The sequence below is a fragment of the Phaenicophaeus curvirostris genome, chromosome 19, assembly GCF_032191515.1.
Source record: "Phaenicophaeus curvirostris isolate KB17595 chromosome 19, BPBGC_Pcur_1.0, whole genome shotgun sequence".
Lineage (NCBI taxonomy): Eukaryota > Metazoa > Chordata > Aves > Cuculiformes > Cuculidae > Phaenicophaeus > Phaenicophaeus curvirostris.
Window position 1 is genome coordinate 6,967,773 of NC_091410.1, and position 18,226 is coordinate 6,985,998.

General features: G+C 48.5%; 1 protein-coding gene across 4 annotated transcripts in view; it reads right to left on the bottom strand.

The window, feature by feature from the left end:
- Window positions 1-18,226, bottom strand: part of SEPTIN9 (septin 9) — a 145,941-nt gene that overhangs the window by 74,958 nt on the left and 52,757 nt on the right. The window lies entirely within an intron of this gene.

Sequence of the window (18,226 nt, forward strand, 5' to 3'; positions counted from 1 at the left end):
AGGCACAGAGCATCTCATGGGATTTGGCTTTCCTGCATCCCCCTCAATGCAGATGTGTGGGGAAGGGGCACAGCATCCTGCGGGATCGGGCTTTCCCACATCCCCCAGCCCAGGTGTGGGGGAAAGGGGCACCTGTGGAGTCCCTGGGCACACAGCATCCTGTGGGATCAAGCTTTCCCACATCCCCACAGCCCAGGGATGAGCAGAACAGAAAGCATGGGAAACCCGTGCCCATTTGGCACAAAGACCCTGATAAGAGGTGACAACCCTGGGTAATGATCTGAGGATGGCCCACCTTAGAATCATTGAATGGTCTGGGCTAGAAGGGACCATCCAGTCCCACCCCCTGCCATGGGCAGGGACACCTCCCACTGGATCATGGGCTCCAAGCCCCATCCAACCTGGCCTTGAACACCTCCAGGGATGGGGCAGCCACCACTGCCCTGGGCAACCTGGGCCAGGGCCTCCCCACCCTCACAGGAAAACATTCCTACCAAAGATCTAATCTAAATCTCACTTCTTTCATCTTAATACCACTACCCCTTGTCCCTTCCAACCCAAACTATTCTACAATTCTATCACTGCACTCCCTGAGGAAGGAGCCCCTCCATAGGGGATGGCACCAGCCTAGCTACACCACTGATGCTCTGAGCACAAATAAACCATTCGCTTCTCAAATCTGCCCTTGTTGGGAAAGGAGCAACCAAGCCACTCTCCTCTATTTTATAATTTCTCAAAATCAAACCAGAGCACTAGCTAGCAGTTTTAACTCATCAGTACCAAATCCAAGCCACACCTGCAGCCAGTTCTGGAAAACTACCACAGAGGCAAAGAGGCTGCAAAACCTGCCCCAAAGCTGGGCACACAGGGGACTGAGCCCTGCACTGCCACGGCTCACTCCTCTCCAGCCACAGCCAGTGAGGCAAACTCCAGCTCTGGGCATCAACACCAGCCCCTTCCACAGCACTGCTGCCTTCTCTCCACCTCTCACACCCTCTCTGCTTGTGCACCTCTCGGCTTGTTATCTGATGTTCCTCCCTTCCCATGTTGACTCAGACCCTGCCCTCTTGACCCTCTTTTTATCCTCCCTACCCTGTGTTTTAGTAGCATCATTTAAAAGTGATGATACCCACTGAAACGTGTCCAGGCACATCAACAGGAAAAGAAGAATTAATGGGCTGGGGTTTTAGTCCACTTTGGATGAACCATAAAGGAAATTTATACAAAAGAGTAGTACTGTTACCATTTGTTACTGCAGAAAGTACGTGCTTCATCACTTATGTCACACTTTTAATTTTATGCTTCCAAATTCTGCAAACACTACAGGCTCCCCAAGAGCGAATGTGAACCAGAAATTAAACCAACAGCACTGATTTCCCAGACTCAAGAGATTCCAGCGTTTCCACATTGTTAATAGTTTGAGGTTTTAATCCAAGGAAACACATTACTTTAAAATAGGAGAACTGCTTATATAAGTCTATAGAAGGCACCTTTAAAATAGAAGTATGGTGGTTTAAGGTAGATGCAGTGGTTTTCCTCCCCTTTCACAGACAGCAGCACTCAGCTCTTTCATTTCTTGCACTCGCAGCAACGTCAGAAACAAACACATCACAACAATGCAGGGAGGAACAGGCTTTGCATCTCTGTGCAATTGCAGTATGGAAGTGTAAACGTCTCCCCATGCGATACACCATCCGTAAAGCCACCGGTGCATGTCTCCCTGGCAGCCCCACTGCCTCAACACCATGACCTGTTCCCATTACTTCAGAACAGGAATGAACATGGACCTGCGGCTCTCGTGCCGCTGGACTCAGTCACAAGCGTTGGGTCCCTGCTGTCCCCACATCCACACACACACTCTGCAGGAAGCGGTGGTGGCTGCTACATTGCACAGCATCACAAGACAGGCTGACCCACACCAGCAGAACTGATTTTTGAAAGAAAGTGGCTTTATTTTTCTCTTTTCAAGTCATAGAATCATAGAATCATAACTTGAATCATAAAATCACCAGGTTGGAAAAGACCCATCAGATCATCGAGTCCAACCACTCCTATCAATCAATCAATCAGTCAATCACTAAACCATGCCCCTCAGCACCTCATCCACCTGTGCCTTAAACCCCTCCAGGGAAGGTGACTCAACCCCCTCCCTGGGCAGCCTGTTCCTGTGCCCAATGACCCTTTCCATGAAAAAATTTTTCCTAATGTTCAGCCTGAACCTCCCCTGATGGAGCTTGAGGCCATTCCCTCTCGTCCTGTCCCCTGTCACTTGGGAGAAGAGCCCAGCTCCCTCCTCTCCACAACCTCAATACGCACATATGCAGGTCACACCTGCAATCCATTTCAAGCAGGTAAAAATGTAGCTGTCAATAATTAACCCTGATTATTGAGCAAGAAAAAAATCTATTTTCTTAAAAAACTGTCCCTGGCTCCCTTGCTGGAGGAGCAGAAACCCAAATCAGCCTTTCACGAAGGCCGTTAAGCATCCTAACTCCCTGATACACTCTCATCACGATATTGTACAATGGTTTTAAAGGAGCGGTGGGAATGAACTATGCAAGACAAACTAAAAATCAGTACTGTACAAAAGATTAGAAAAAGGTGATAGGGTCTATATGAGGAAAGACCAAGCACATTTTTTGATGTTCAGAGTCTCCCACCTTGCAAACCCTGTAAGCTTCGGTGTTAGACCCACTGCTTGGGGTCTGGTAGCTCTATCAACTAGGTCACACAGGAATCAGTGTGACACTGTGATGGGTGCTCTGTTTCTGAGGTCAACCAGAGGCAAGAAATAGTAAACAACTAAAAAAACCCCTCAAATGTTTGATGGATTGTGAGGAGTAAGGATCATGATGATGTCCACCTGTCTCACGAGGCTGGTGGAGAAGCTTAAATCTCTTCACCATGAGAGTTTGAGACATTTTGGTTTAGGCCCAGTTCCCTGGGTCACTCTGCATTTCCTGAGCAAAGATGATGTTATTGTCCTGGATCTAATAAAGGTTTAGCAAATCAACAGGCCTAGAGGAGAACCTCAAGAAGTGTGAAAGAAAATATCCGGACTATAAGCAGGAGTTCATTTTCATTAAAACCAGCTGGTTACTATTGCATCCATGTACACCTAAGGCACTGAGAGAGGGAGAAGAAGATGGAAAATTACAGCATCTAAAGAATAACAAGAGTATCCACAGCTTTAATAGCAAATATTTAAAGCAGGAAGGTATGTAAACAACTCACCCCACAGCACATGGGCCTGCTAGTAGAGGAGCCAGCTTTCCTCCAGGGAGATAAACCCATCCTTCTCTCTCCTGGAGATTTCCTTGCACCTTGATCTGACCTAGTCACGGTCAGAGAAATGGCTTTACAAGAGCTCAAGATCAAAAAAATCACTCACTTGTCTGGTCTGCACATAACAACTAAGCACCACTACATCTGTTTTTCTACCTGCATTCTGAACCCAAAAAGTTTGTGTTGAGCTAAACACTTCTTTTAGAAAGGCAGGCAGCCCTAGGAAGCTGAGCATCCATCCCAAGGGGATGGAAACCCCACCACCTGCCCTGGGATTTGTTTCTGAGTCTCCCCGTGAGCAAAGAACAAGTGTGTGTCACACTGTTCATCCAAAGGCAGATCTGGCTCAGGCCCCGCTTTGCCCTTGTCTGGTAGATGGAGATTAAGAACCCTGAGCCTTCTCCTGATGAAAGAACTCTCACACTGATCACATCACCTACAGTCCCTTTGATAAACTAATCAAGTTCTGCTCCTTCTGCCCTCTGTGTTAGGTATCTTCTTTGGTCCCTTAGTCACTTATCTGGCTTTCCCACTCCTTTCTCCCAACCTTTCAGAAGTGTTTGTCATTGGATTTTTATTTTGATAGAGAGAGAGAACTTACTTTTCAAAAGAAAGAGAGCAGATCATATCTCTTCTGTTGCTTGCTACTCCCCTTCCTTACACAACCAAGGGTCTCACTAACTGTTTTTATTGTATCAGAGCACTCACACCTCAAGCTCCCTGTCAGCTGAGACCTTCAGGATATTTTACACAGCAACTGCTGTCCAAGACACCATCTCTGTTCTGCAAACCACAGGCTGCAGCAGGGTTTTAGCCAAATGACGTTCCTTGCTGTATTACATTCCAATGAAAACATTTCTTGTTTCCTTACTAACCCAGGCCACCAAGGGCACTGACCGCCCAGCCCTTTTTCCTTCACTATAATTCTGCTCTCCAGATGAGCAATAGACTTCCTGCAAAGTTGTTTTGTTGGCCTAGAAGTGATTTCCTGCCCTCAAAAAGGCAGTCTGTAAAATCTGCTGATCGCTTACTTATAGACACCCAGCTAAAGTTAGCTTGATGCCATGATAGCTGGCAGACAAAAGAAACCTTGACTTTCATCCCCTGGGTACCTTATCCTTGGGCTGTCCTGCCTTCCAGGCAGTGATACACCTCAAAGGCTTCTCCAACTCATAGCACAACCTCCTCCAGAGGCAGCCAGTGCTGTTGTCTGTGCCCTGACACTATGTGACTTCAAGGAGAAAAAGCCACAAGAGAGAACAAAACCCAAGATGATGGTAGGTACCCACATTAGAAGATCCCTTATCAAGACAGGCTAAGAGAGAAAAGGGGCTTTCCTATCCACTTGCATTTTAAACAGCATTGTACAGTTCCTTCGCAAGCCGCTAAGAATGTAGTTTTTCAGGCAGATTTTCTTCCTCCCACAAGTCAAGGTTTTTCCGACCCGCACAGCTCTTATCAGTCTCAAGATCTGCTGCAGTCATGAGCATCAGGCTCGGTTAGACTAGGTGGCATGAGTCACTGTGGCTACCTGAATCTTAAATTATCTCTGACACAGAAGCGAGTAATTCATCCACAGCACCTTCCCTTCCTTTCTCCTATTTTAATTAGAATATAAAACCCTTCATTAATTATGACCTTTTCTATAAAATGCTTTGAGACTTACTGACCAAAAGTACTGCGTAGGAGCAGCTAAGCTTTATTATGAACCACCTAATGTTTCTATTGAAAGTCCAATTATCTTTTCTTGCTGCTGATCACAGATGAAACAACCTTTCTGGTAGGTGCAGCGTAAGCACTTGTACCATGCAACACCAACCCCCAGCACCCAGGGTGCATCCCCACAGCACTAATTCGAGCTGAAGTGCAGCCATGCACTTGGCTGTCGTCAGACAGGGAGCACCAATGCAGCATAGCAGGTAGAAATAGATGTATAACAACACAGACAAGGCAGATTTTGAAGGTGAAGGAATGGTGAGTCGCGTCTCTTCTTTCTAAGCCAAAAAAGGGCTGTTGCAATTACCATCTTTTCTGCTCCTCTGCTCCCTGCACCATCTGAATATTTGTGGTTCTGCCCAAAACATGTATCTGTTTCCAAACCCACCGCAAAGAGGCATAGTGATCTCTGTCTTACAGGTGGGGAAACTGAGGCACGATAGCAACCATCACTCAGAAATGGGGACTTGGCAAGTAACAAGGGGAAACCCAGCTGTGGTGGTGAGCAATGCTGAATCCAACCCTGAGCTCCTTGGAATACACCAATGTTACTGGTTGGGTATTGGGGGGGGGATGATGACTCTGGAAGGAAAACCAGAGACACAGATCCCATCACCTCCGCCCATGCTTTCACGTAGATGACAGCACGCAGAACTCCAGCCTGGCTGATTATGCAGGAATTGTCATGAAAAAAAGGCTCTTTTCCCAAGAATTCAGACTCTTCCTGCTTCCAAAGGAACAGGAAACACAGCGAGGATGGACGTACTTCTAGCGCTAGTCACACTTTCCTTCCTTCATAAGGAAACTAAGATCATGGGAAACATGTAAAACATTGAGCATAGGTTTGCTGATTTGAGAGTACTGGATTGTTAACTAATTATCTAGATAAAGGAAATGCACACAGATAAGTAATAAGAGCTGGAAATGAGAAGATTATTTTAACAGCTAACGATCAGAGATGCAAAGGGACTACTGTAGAATCAAGCAGGTAAAAAGCCAAACCAATTTTCAACATACTCGTACGAAAGACAAGACGACACAGGGAAGGGGACAGTCCTCAAGCCTACAGCTTCTCAGATATTCACTGAACACTGGGAAAGCATCAACCTTTGTCTTCTGGGTCAACCCTGGAGCTGAGAGGCCCCATTGGACCTGGGCAGGTGGAGGAAGATACAAAGCCACAAGATCCCTACAGCCTCTTCTCTTCCACCTCCAGCAGGGAGACAGCTGTGAAGAAGATGAAGGCTTAACTTTGTCTTCAGTTTAACTTTGATAAGGCAGCGTACAGAGTAGGTACTGGCTTGTACCTGAACAGGACAAGGGAACACATTGCATGTGGTTACAGAGAGCAAGGCAAACAGAAGACCAATGTCCATCCTTTCACCTGCTAATCTGACAACAGAGCCGAGCCTTTCCTGTGCTCCACATTTGTATATTCTTTACGGTCCCCGACACCTCCCCTGTCTCTGTGGGAACTGATGAAGTCACCCTGGGTTTACACTAGAGCTAAAGTGGGATTCAAACCGGGCATCCGACCCACCGCCTGCCCCCGGGAAGGATGTTGTGGGTTAACAGCCACCAACCATGCTCAGACCCAGAGGCACACAGCTGGGCTGGGAGGACACAGCTCTGCCCCCTGTGAACACCCTCCTGTGCATCACCAACCTCGTCAAGTCCAACAAGCAATTCACCCGTTGGTCTTTATGCATGGGACAAGCTCCTTGTGGGTCCCACTGACCTCATGCCAGTACCAGAGTGAGCCCTGCATTTTACTTTGGGCCAGCAATTCTAGCTATTGTGTTGAGAGCCTGAAAAGGGAAATGCTGTTCCAAGTCTGGCCCAGGTACATCGCCCCAGCCCCAGCCAAGCCCACAACCAGCTGCTCCTGGGAGGATCCCCACCGCACGGGTGGAACGAGCTGGCAGCCTCCGTGCCTGGGAAGGGAAGCACAACTCCCTGGTGTTGATTAAACAGCAGGGGACACTTGCAGGGGAAGGAAATGGAAAGGGGATCAGGAACTACATCTGCCTGAATCTCACGCAGTTAAAACAAACTCAGTCTCATGCCCTTGTTCTTCTCGTTTAGTTTCAGGTCAGGCTTTCCGAAGAAACCAGGAGGTGCAGTTTAGGATCCAAGCCGAAACAGACTTAATTACTTTAATTATTCTAAAAATATTAATTATTAATTACTACATTTTAATATTAAGGTCAAACGAGCATAAACCCCAGCGTTATGTGACAGCAGTGATGTTTTAATAGAAACGAGAAGCTTCAGAAACCTTGCTCATCCTCTAACGAGTCTAACACACACATGGCACAGCACATTTCCACTGCAAAGCCTTCCCATGTGGCTGTGGATGCATCTGGACCCAGGAGAAATTGCAGTGCCTGGACCTCAATGCAGGGACGACCTCCCCTCATTTCCATTGCTTGCATGCAGTGGTAGCAGCACGGGGAAAAAGAGGAGGCGAGGGTCAGCCGGTACACTGAACTCCTCAGAAAGAGGCCATTTCCATTACTTCAAACTTCCCAGCAGTCCATAATTGAGGAGAATTTGCAGGGATGAATAAACTGGCAGTGCTACACACACGCACTCCGCTTCCAGATGTGCATGTCTCATTTTCATGTGGTGTCCAAGGCAAGGCTGGAAACTCCATCCTCACACAACAAAAGGAGGAGGCAGATGCAGCGTGAGCTCCCCGTGCTGAGTCCAGCCTCATGGGTGCAAACCCCACTCCATTCTGCCTCCCCACACACATCCCAGCTGCCACAGACACTGTCCTTCATCTCTCCAGTACTCAACATCCTTCTTCCATCACACGGGGCCACCAGACCCCCATGGGACCCTCCTGCCCCTGGTACAGAGGAGGGCGTGAGCCAGGAAAGCAGCTTTTACAGCCGTTGCCTCTGCTGCTCTCAGCCGCCTGCTCACGACCTTTTCAACCCAAAATTTTCCAGTCATAAATATACCAGCTCATGGCAGGAAACTTGCTTTTCTTATACTTCTCTCCTGCTTCTCAGAGAGCCATTTCCAGCAGCTCATGCTCCCTGTATCAGCCCCCAGTTGCTGCTCCCTGCTCTTTCAAGATATTTCAGGGAAGGAACAAAATCTGCTACAGCTCAAAGACCCTAAAAACTCCCTGCAAAGGCTCAGGAAGGGCCATGAGCTGCAGGTCAGGCCTCGGGAGCAGCTGTACCTCCTGCTCACCATCAAAGGTTTTATTATTATTATTCTTTTTTGACATAAACCAGTTTGATAAGAACAATTCCCAGATGGAGCCACAGCCCCACGCCCACTCAGCTTCCTCTGGGCAGCAGCACGGACACAGTGCGGATTCACCGCTCAGCAGGAGAACACAAGGGCAGGCAGAAAGGAAGGAGAGGAATAACGAACACAATTTTCCTTTCTTTTTAAAGGCTTTGGCAAATGCCAGTGGAGCCACCAATGAGGATGGTGAGGTGTGGTCGTCAGCATTTAAGCACCACCAGCAGCTTCGCTTTTGCTCCAGATCCACCACACTGGGATGGGAAGGTGCACAAATGGAAAGGAATTGCTGCCAAAATCTATGGGTAGAACGCTCCTGTCTCCACGCAGATAGGAATTTGGGTGCCCCGGCATCACCCTACAATGGTCTGCCCAGGGGAATCATTCCCTCAGTTCCACCATCTGTACAGCCACTGCCTGGAGAGCACGGCAGGTCCAACATAGGCACATGCATAAAGTTAAGCAAGATCAGCACTGCTTAAACTCCTGGGCTCAGGGAGTGCAAATGAGAAAGAGATGGGCCAGCCTCTACCCAGGGAGGACCACTACCTTCAGCGAGCACAGTGTCTGCCTTGGCTTTTACATAGTATTAAATTGTTCTCTCAAGAAGCATATTACAACCCTTTCAAACATACACAAAAGACACACCAAGGCAATCCCCCACTAAGCAGATCCCAGTATCATCAGGCAGGCCCCAGGGTCCCAGCAAGCCAAGATGTGCTTGGCAGCACAAAAGCACCAACCCAGAGCTGCACGTTCAAGGGATCTATCCGAAAACACAGAAGGCAGCCCGAGCATTTGGATTCCAGTCACCTCCCATGCTGGAAAAACAGAGCAGAGCAAAGGGGATTGTGAAGCCCTCTTTAACCAGCTCTCCCATCAGCTCCTTCCCCACCTCTCAGGTACCCAACACTGCTAGCACAGACTCAGCCTCTTCTACAGATGCAGAAGTTGCTCAGTTGATTTAAAAAAAAATACAAACCAAAAAAAACCCCAAAACCAAACAAACCCTGATTCAGCATGCAAGCTTTTAAGAGAATTTCCTTTGACTTCCTCTCCGTTTTATACGCTCAGGCACTCCTGCCTGCCCCAGCTCTCGCCCGTGCACAGCCCCGTGTCCGCGGGCTCCCTGCTGCAGGGCACTTATTCCTGCTGAGATTAAATCATGACTCCAGGAGGGACCTGATACTGTCACCACCACTCTCAGCCTCACCCTGTCTGCTAGAAGAGACTGTCAACACCGAGCAGGACAACACTTGGGCTTCCCCCATGCACGCGGCTATCCAAGAGCCACCTCTCAGCACAAGCCACAGCCCAGCACACATGGCTGGGGGACACTAGGGATTTCAGCTTCCAGAAACAAAAGAGGATTAAAAAAAAAACAGTTGGGAGATGTGCTGCGAGCGGGCCAAGAGCAGGGGCCATCCAGCGTTTGCCCTAAATAGGAAAGGGGACTGCAAACAGAGTGGGAGCTAAGCACCAGCCGTGGAGACAGATGGCACCAAGCCAGGAGGGAGAGGAGATTTCCAGCGAGCAGTATGAGGGGGAGAGAAACTCCCTGCTGGCAACCCTCCAACAAGCAGGCCAGTAAAACCCTGGAAATGAGCTGAGTTTGGGGGTCCTGGAACGGAGTGAAACTCAGAGACGCTTCAGCAGTACCCGTATCGCCATCAGCTGTGGGACGCAGCCCTTCCCTGGGAAGCTGTACACCTTGCTGCTGGCTGCCAGGGGGTTAGCTCTGCCACTTTGGTTTCTAAAGGAGAACAGCGAAGTCCAAGGATCCTGAATGAGCAGAGCCCATCCTCTGCACCCAAACCCCTGCAGCCAGGCCCAGCAGTGAAAGGGGAACCGGCCAGATTCCCCTTTTGATGAGATGTGGCGGCTGCTGTCGCACCAAGGTATGCCCCAACAAGAAATGAATACAGTGCCTGCTTGCCGTTATCACCTCTGCCATCTCCAGGCTGCAGGCAAGGTGTCTCCACTCACCACCCCACCTTGCACGCTTTCCCATGAGCTCAGCCTCACCGCACCAACTTTTTGTTAATACTTCATCTTAATTCGCAGTGCCAGTGCCTCTAATAACCACACCAGGTCAGGGAGGGTTGGGCTAGATGTTCCACCAAGAGAATTAAACTGTCTTTGTTTAGAAGAAGTTAAAATAAGGTAGAAACAAAATCTGAAATGTTTTTCCTTATAAAGGAATGACAGAAGGAAAGTGCTGCGTGAGTTAAGCATCAGCCTTTCTCGTTCAGCAGGGACTGGCAGTGTCTATAAACTCAAGGGATATTGTTATTCCCAGGCAACTAATCACAGGGTAGACCAACACAGCCGCGTTTATGTTAACACAAGGGAATAAACTGCCAGACCTGAGCTCTGCCTTTACATACCTTCCCTCTACCCCAGCCTCCAGAAAAATCTCCCTGCACCACAGTACCCCAGTCTGGTCGGTTTAACAACCAGACAACATTCCTGAGAGTCAAATAAAACTGTCCTGCTGCCTCAATCCAGTGTCCGGATCCCTGAGGAGTGCTCCTCTGTGGAAACACGTGCCTTGACATATCATAGAATCACCAGGTTGGAAAAGATCCATCGGATCATTGAGTCCAACCATTCTTATCAATCACTAAACCATGTCCCTCAGCACCTCATCCACTCATCCCTTAAACCCCTCCAGGGAAGGTGACTCAACCCCCTCCCTGGGCAGCCTCTGCCAGTGCCCAATGACCCTTGCCATGAAAAACTTTTTCCTAATGCTCAGCCTGACGGAGCTTGAGAACATTCCCTCTTGTCCTGTCCCCTGTCACTTGGGAGAAGAGCCCAGCTCCCTCCTCTCCACAACCTCCTTTCAGGTAGTTGTAGAGAGCAATGAGGTCTCCCCTCAGCCTCCTCTTCTCCAGGCTAAACACCTCCAGCTCTCTCAGCCGTTCCTCATAAGGCCTGTTCTCCAGCCCCTTCCCCAGCTTTGTTGCTCTTCTCTGGACTCGCTCCAGAGCCTCAACATCCTTCTTGTGGTGAGGGGCCCAGCAACACCGTCCTTCAAGAAGAGCCCTTAATCACTCCACAGACACCTGCCGTTGCCACCAGTGCTGTCCCATCCATCCCCTGTCGGGGTGTCTCATCTGTAGCTCTGGCTCTACTTCTGTAGGTGGTTTCCAAACAAGTCTTCTTCACACTTGCTTGTAACTTAGGAGAGAATTTCCTGCCAGCTGGAGGACAAACAGCTATTTTATACACCACAGAGAAGTTCTAAAAGCCCAGAGCAGCTCTGGGGTGCTTGCTTGAAGCCGAGGATGGTGAGGATGAGTCAATGCAGAAGCAGGGCTGGGCTGTCCCAGTCCTCACCATTCCCTGCACCAGACCAGGCACTCAGCGAGGGCTGCAAGCATGATGGCAGAGGCATATTCTTGTGCAATTCTGGTGAGCCAGGCATAGTGGAAGCAGCTAGTGGCCAATTTGCACGCAAGCAGTCAATTACTTGGAGAAAGAGGTGCCTACTTGGTGGCTTGCCAATCTGCAGACAGATTTAAGACACATGGAAAAGGAACCTCCGGTCCAGATATCGTTGTGGCCAAACAGGCCACCTCCTTTGCTGGCCTCTGCGAGAGCCCCTGGCAGCACAGTAAAAGGAGTATTTAGTAAAGCTACAGACCCGCTTGGAAAAACTGGAGGATGATGAGCCATTTTGCAGCCAAGCTTCATATAAACATGTTGATAATGATGTTAGCATCAGAGCTGGAGATGAATAGGGCTGCACGGCAACAGCAGGCTTCTCTGTCTGCCTCAAGAAAGCCCCTTTCTTGCAATGCGTATGTTTAATCCATGATCTGTGTCTACTGCCAACCACATTCATACCAAAATCTGCTCACTTCATCTATCTATCTTCTCTACATCCACAGATGTAGGTGAAACAGGAGCATAGGTAGAATTGCAGGGCTCTCTCAGAAATTCCACTCTGTCCTGCTCTTCAGTGTAACCTTAGTCCTGTCTTCATTAAACACCCTCATCAGAGTTTAATACACAGATGGAGACCAGTGTTGTTATCTAGGTACAGCACCCTCGCATCAGATGGGGCTAAAAACTTCAGTGTTTTGCAGCTTTGATGAGGCCCATCTGAAAGAAACTCTTGGACACAAACACCCCTTTTCCCACGCTCACATCTGCACCCCACTGTCTCTCAGGACAAAGAGGCTGGGGGACATCCTAACACCAAAAGCCAACATCACCATGTTGCTCTGCACCTCTTTGAGAAGGGCTGTGTCAACTTTGTTCTCTGGGTAAGGAACAGCCTCACCAACCATGCTAAGTTGCTCATTAGCCAAGAAATGAACACAAGAGCCACAGAACCAGATCGTCCTTGGTCTGCTAAGGATAACATTAGGTTTGGGACACTTGGATTTGCTTTTAGTCGAGTTGGTGCAGTCCCAGAACAAAGCCTGCAGGCTCATCTCTAGTGGATCAGTCTTGACTTGGCTGTCACTTTGATCAACACTGCTCAGCAGCTTTGTTGATTGCTTGAGAAAATGCAGGTTCGTGTGCCTCATCTCTACACTTATCGTGACTGAAGATCGGTCAGCTCCTGGTCTCCAAGCTCAGTCAGCCGTGTGTTGACTATAGTCAACTTCACAACTGCACAAGAACAGAGACATCACACACGTATCTTGGCAGAGAAAGAGACAACATCAGCAGAAGTCAAACTCCTGTAAGTGCACTTATGAAGATACTTTGCTTCCTTCAAAGAAACAACCCTTCCTCCTCAGTTACTACTAACATCTTTCATAATTTACACATACTGACCAGCTACAACCTGCTGTGATTTTCATGGTCATTCCTATGTAATAATCAACATTTTATTAAAACTATGGAGTAAGCACTCCACAATATAATGAATATTCATGCAATGAGCTGGGATCCCAGCACAATACAAGCCCTGCAAAGTCTTCCTGACCCGCTTGCAGGGCACAAAAGCGTGGGAGTTGAACAAGGATCACTATTATCCACTAAACCACAGGATGAGCTTGCAGGAACTGGCAGACTGGATTGCTTCCAGTTGCTAAAGAAGGCAAATAGTCCAGCCCAGTTCTCTTATGCCAGATACATTGAGTATCTGCAGACTTCAGAATGTGAAGACAACCCATCCCCATCCTGAGAACCAACCAATGTCCCTCTGCACATCCTTAGTAATGCATGTTGCTCAGTGGCAGAGTAGCACTATCAAACAATTCTTTTTATTTTCCTGAATTAGGCATTAAAAAAAGTGTTTTAAATGCAGCGCTTTCCTTCTATGTCTATAAAACCTTCTAACTGATAGAGAGAAGATCTGGCAAAACTCAAAGAAAGCTGCCAAAGGAATAAAGTGAAACAAAACTTCATCTTATAAGGAAACAGCAACTGGAACCAGCCACAGCCTCCCCACACCGAGGCACAGACAGGGGTTTCCCTGGGAAGGCCTGACTGGAGGTTACATTATGCGGCAGGAGGATGGTTAGCAGGGGATGAACTAGACATCTCTCAGACAGAAACTCCCCAAGCCAGACACAGGTCTAGATGCCCCACACTGTCTTGGGCTTCCTGAAGAGTTTCCCATCCCAAAGACATTGACCTCTTAGCATCTCATTACTACTCCTGGTCTTCTACGTTATAACTCTACCTTTTCTCCGAATTCAAAGAGAGATTTGATGTCTCTCTTTCTTCTGTCACAAGGGCAACCTCAATCCAAACCAGACACCCAAGGATGAATTTCCAGCTCCAGCAGTTAGACCTGTTAGGCATTTGCGAGATGTACTTGGTCTGCACCTCCCTTAGGTGCTTCACCTGATGGAGCTGTGCAGCGTTCCTGGAACTGCCACACTGGAAGGCTCCATAGGAGCAGTCACAGCATCACCCACAAAGCTTCCCAGAGCTCAGTTTTGAGGGTAAAAAAAAAAAATAATCTCCCAGCGTGGCAATGAAAGAGCCTCATAACACATTATCTATGCTTTTGCTTCCTTTCCCCTCTGACCTTCACACACAAAGCTGGAAGCTCCTTGCAGCCAAGCCTGCTTGGAACGAGCACTTTCTCAGCTTGAGAGCCAAGAACAGCCCCCATGGATTACAGCCTGTTGCTGCATTTGTTGTCAAAAAGAACAGCATGACAGAAATCATTAGAAGGGCAAAGGGTTGTTATTTATGACATGAATTTATCACTACTCTCCTTCCCTAGGGCCCCTGGAAATCCTAAAGTGCCCTGGATTCAAGACAAACCCATGAAACAGTTCCTCAAAGCCAGTGTCCTGCTTCTCCATTTTCCCTGCTCCACCCAGACCCTAGAAGCTCCCAGAGGTGTGGCATCCTCCTTTGCCTGCCAGCACAGAGATAAACCTCAACTCCTATGCCTTCCTAGAGAGAAAAACCTGGTCGTGGTGCAGCGGGTGTGCAGGTCCATCTCTTGCAGCATCCTGAACTGATGAAATGTCACATCTGCAAGAGGGGATCAGGAAGGCACAAGGAGGTGAGAGACTTCAGGTGAATCATAGAATCATAAAATCACCAGGTTGGAAAAGACCCACCGGATCATCGAGTCCAACCATTCCTATCAAACACTAAACCATGTCCCTCAGCACCTTGTCCACCTGTCCCTTAAACACCTCCAGGGAAGGTGACTCAACCCCCTCCCTGGGCAGCACACAAGCAAGTCGAAACTGCTGAGGGTGACCTTTTCTGTGCAGGAACCCCAGCCCTGCTAGTTTGAGCCTCTTGCTGTCTCTACATCAGCTCCCAACAACTTCTGCAGCAGCAGCAGGCGCTGGACTGACCTGAAGCCACAGCACACCGCCACAGCATGATCCCCATGACTTTGCTTTGCTAGAGGCAACTCCTACCCTTTCCCAACATCACAGGGCTGCTGAAGCTTCTGGTGCGGCTCTGCATCTTGCAAGGGATTGTCAGCAGTTTGCAGATTGCATTTTCTGGCCCCATCTATAGAACAGGGATGTTTATATAACCCTAGGAAAATGGCAAGCGCAGCAGGATTGTGAGATTATGAAGGAATATGCTTTCAGCTGCTGGAGTTGGTGTAGCTGTGACAGCCCATGTCAGTCAAGAATCTGCCCTTAACTCTTAATGCTAAAAGAGCAATTTCCAATCACAGAATCACAAGGTTGGAAAAGACCCACAGAGTCTAACCATTCCCATCAATCACTAAACCATGTCCCTCAGCACCTCATCCACCCATCCCTTAAACAACTCCAGGGAAGGGGACTCAACCCCCTCCCTGGGCAGCCTCTGCCAGTGCCCAATCACCCTTTCCATGAAAAATTTTTCCTAATGTCCAGCCTGAACCTCCCCTGGCGGAGCTTGAGGCCATTCCCTCTCGTCCTGTCCCCTGTCACTTGGGAGAAGAGCCCAGCTCCCTCCTCTCCACAACCTCCTTTCAGGTAGTTGTAGAGAGCAATGAGGTCTCCCCTCAGCCTCCTCTTCTCCAGGCTAAACACCCCCAGCTCTCTCAGCTGCTCCTCTTGTTCCCCAGCCCCTTCCCCAGCTTTGTTGCTCTTCTCTGGACTCGCTCTAGAGCCTCAACAACCTTCTTGTGGTGAGGGGTCCAGAACTGAACACAGTACTCGAGGTGTGGGAATGTATCTCGTGGAAAACAGCAAAGTCTTTGCAATGTAAGATGTTCGTGTTCACAACAACAGGTACATGGCCAACGAGCATGGTATTAAATCCAAACAATCACTTCCAGTGCTTCCTGAGAGAGACCAGCTCCCTGCAGAGCAAATGCTGCATCTCTGCTGAAAAACACCAGGTTTGTTGTTTGTTTTTAAAGCAGTTTCTTTTCCAAGCCAATAAAAGGATTGAAAAAACAGTCTCTCTTGCTTAAGTCCATAAAATATGAATGAGATGATGACGCAGGGAATATTTTTGATGGGTTATTTTGATGATGGATCTGACATATCTGCCTGAAAAAATATCATACTCACTTGTGAGCACCAGTCAGGCTCAGAGAGCAGCTTTACAGGTACTGGCAATCTTTGACCTTAATTAATTTTCCTAAAGACAAGAAAAAGACTTAAACCATCCAAGAGACAACAAAGACGCAAGTCAGGGACCTGGAAGTCAATACTTAAAGTGATCAGAGGGAAGCATTTGACAGTCACTGGGAGCTGAAGACCTTAGACCAGCAGAGGTAGGAACAGAAAATGTATATAGGCTTTGGGTGGAGGTGGTGCCCACAAGCCTCATGCACCATCTCAGCCATCCTCACACACTGCCCCACTCTATACATTCCACAGGCACTGCTGACCTCCACGGTTTAATGCAATTCCTATTTACTGTTTAAGCAGAGAAGGAAGCATAAGAGACAGTTCAATTAACTCAAATGGCCTCTCCCAGGTGGCTAGAGGCAATTAGGGAAGTCCTGCTTCTGCCGGTCCTTCCGAGCCGTGTGAAACCGTGTGTCGGGTCCTGAAGAGATGGAGGGATTGTTGTAGTTGGGAGAAGAAGCAACGTGAATTTCGACTCAAAATACAACACAAACTTCTGCTAAAGCTCAGATAACTTCTGCCCCCTAAGGCTATCCTTGGTTCTACATCACCATGCCCCCCAGGTTTTAAGCCAGCAGCATAAATTTTGATGGTAAAAGCCTACACTTTTGATAGATTTTTATGTCAGCGCTTTTTATTTCATGGGGAAAATTTGTCAGGAGAATGTCCTGAGCACAACCAAGGTGCCTTTGAACAAAATGCTCAACACTGAACCAGCTTTCCCATCATTTATGTTGCACAACACTCCCTGCTGCCAGGGCACAGAGGGGCTCTGACCAGATACAGGGTGCTGGTGGCCACCAGGAGAATGTGCAGCCTTGTACAAGAGGGAATTTACCAAAGAATAGGAGTAAGTTGTTTGCTTGTGACAGCATATGAGGAACCTTTTCAATGCAGAAACATGGGGGCCATGCCCTCTCTGCCTATTCAGATTCACAGAGGGATCTGCATCGCTCTGCGGGAAACCAGCAGCAAAACAAACCTCCTCTTGCTACGCATGGGGTCTGGCAGATGAGCAAAGCTGGGGCCAGCAGGCTAGTCTGAGCTTTACCAGAGACAGCAGGGTCCGGGTTTCTCCTGTCAAGAGGAAACACCCTATGAAACAAGCAGGGGAGGAAGGCCTCAAGCCAACAAAAGGGAGAGCTCAGACTGAGTCCCACCCTTGTTGCAAAACCCACCTGATACCCCTCCCTCTGCCTCTGAGGTCCTTTTCTCCAAGATAACCCATCTTTTCTTCTCCTACGTCTGCAGCACTCCCATCCGCATGGTCGTCTTGAAGCCCTTCAGCCCCTACAACTAAACCACCTCTGCACTGTCTGCTCTTGCAAATCCCCTTCCTTCCCAGTCCCCTGTGCTGCTGGCTGTCCCCTTCTTGCTTTTGTACAGCGCAAGATGAAGTTTCCTCTCCAGCTGCAGACAAAGGGCCCTCTCTCTGAGTAGCCCTGAGACAGTGAAGGGGCTGCAGAGCAGCAACTGAAGCAAGTAGAGGACACCAGAGGTGTGTCTGAAGCAATCTGGGGATCAGCTCTGAGATAAAAGGCCAGTTTTAGCAACCCGGCTTCAGTCCATCACTGGGTACTCGTGTGTATCTGAGCCAAGTGAAGACCAATGCATCCAAAGCACGTACCTCAGCCAATGCTGAGGGCATTACTCAAGATCTAGATCATTACCCACGTTCTCACAGCACCACGTAACACCAGAGTACCGGACAAAATTGATAAACAAAGTGGAAGAGCTTCAGAGCACAACCTGCGCTTAAATAGGGAACTCCAATGGGTGTCCCAAGGGGCAGGAAGGTACGAGAAGAGGAACCAGGAACAGATATTCTGCATGGAAACACTGCTTATGGCACTCAGCACTTGCTACACTGGGGACCGGGGAGGGAAGGGTTTCCTGGTTCGTGGCCAGTAGTGCTGTTCCTCTTATAGAGGATATGCCTTCCC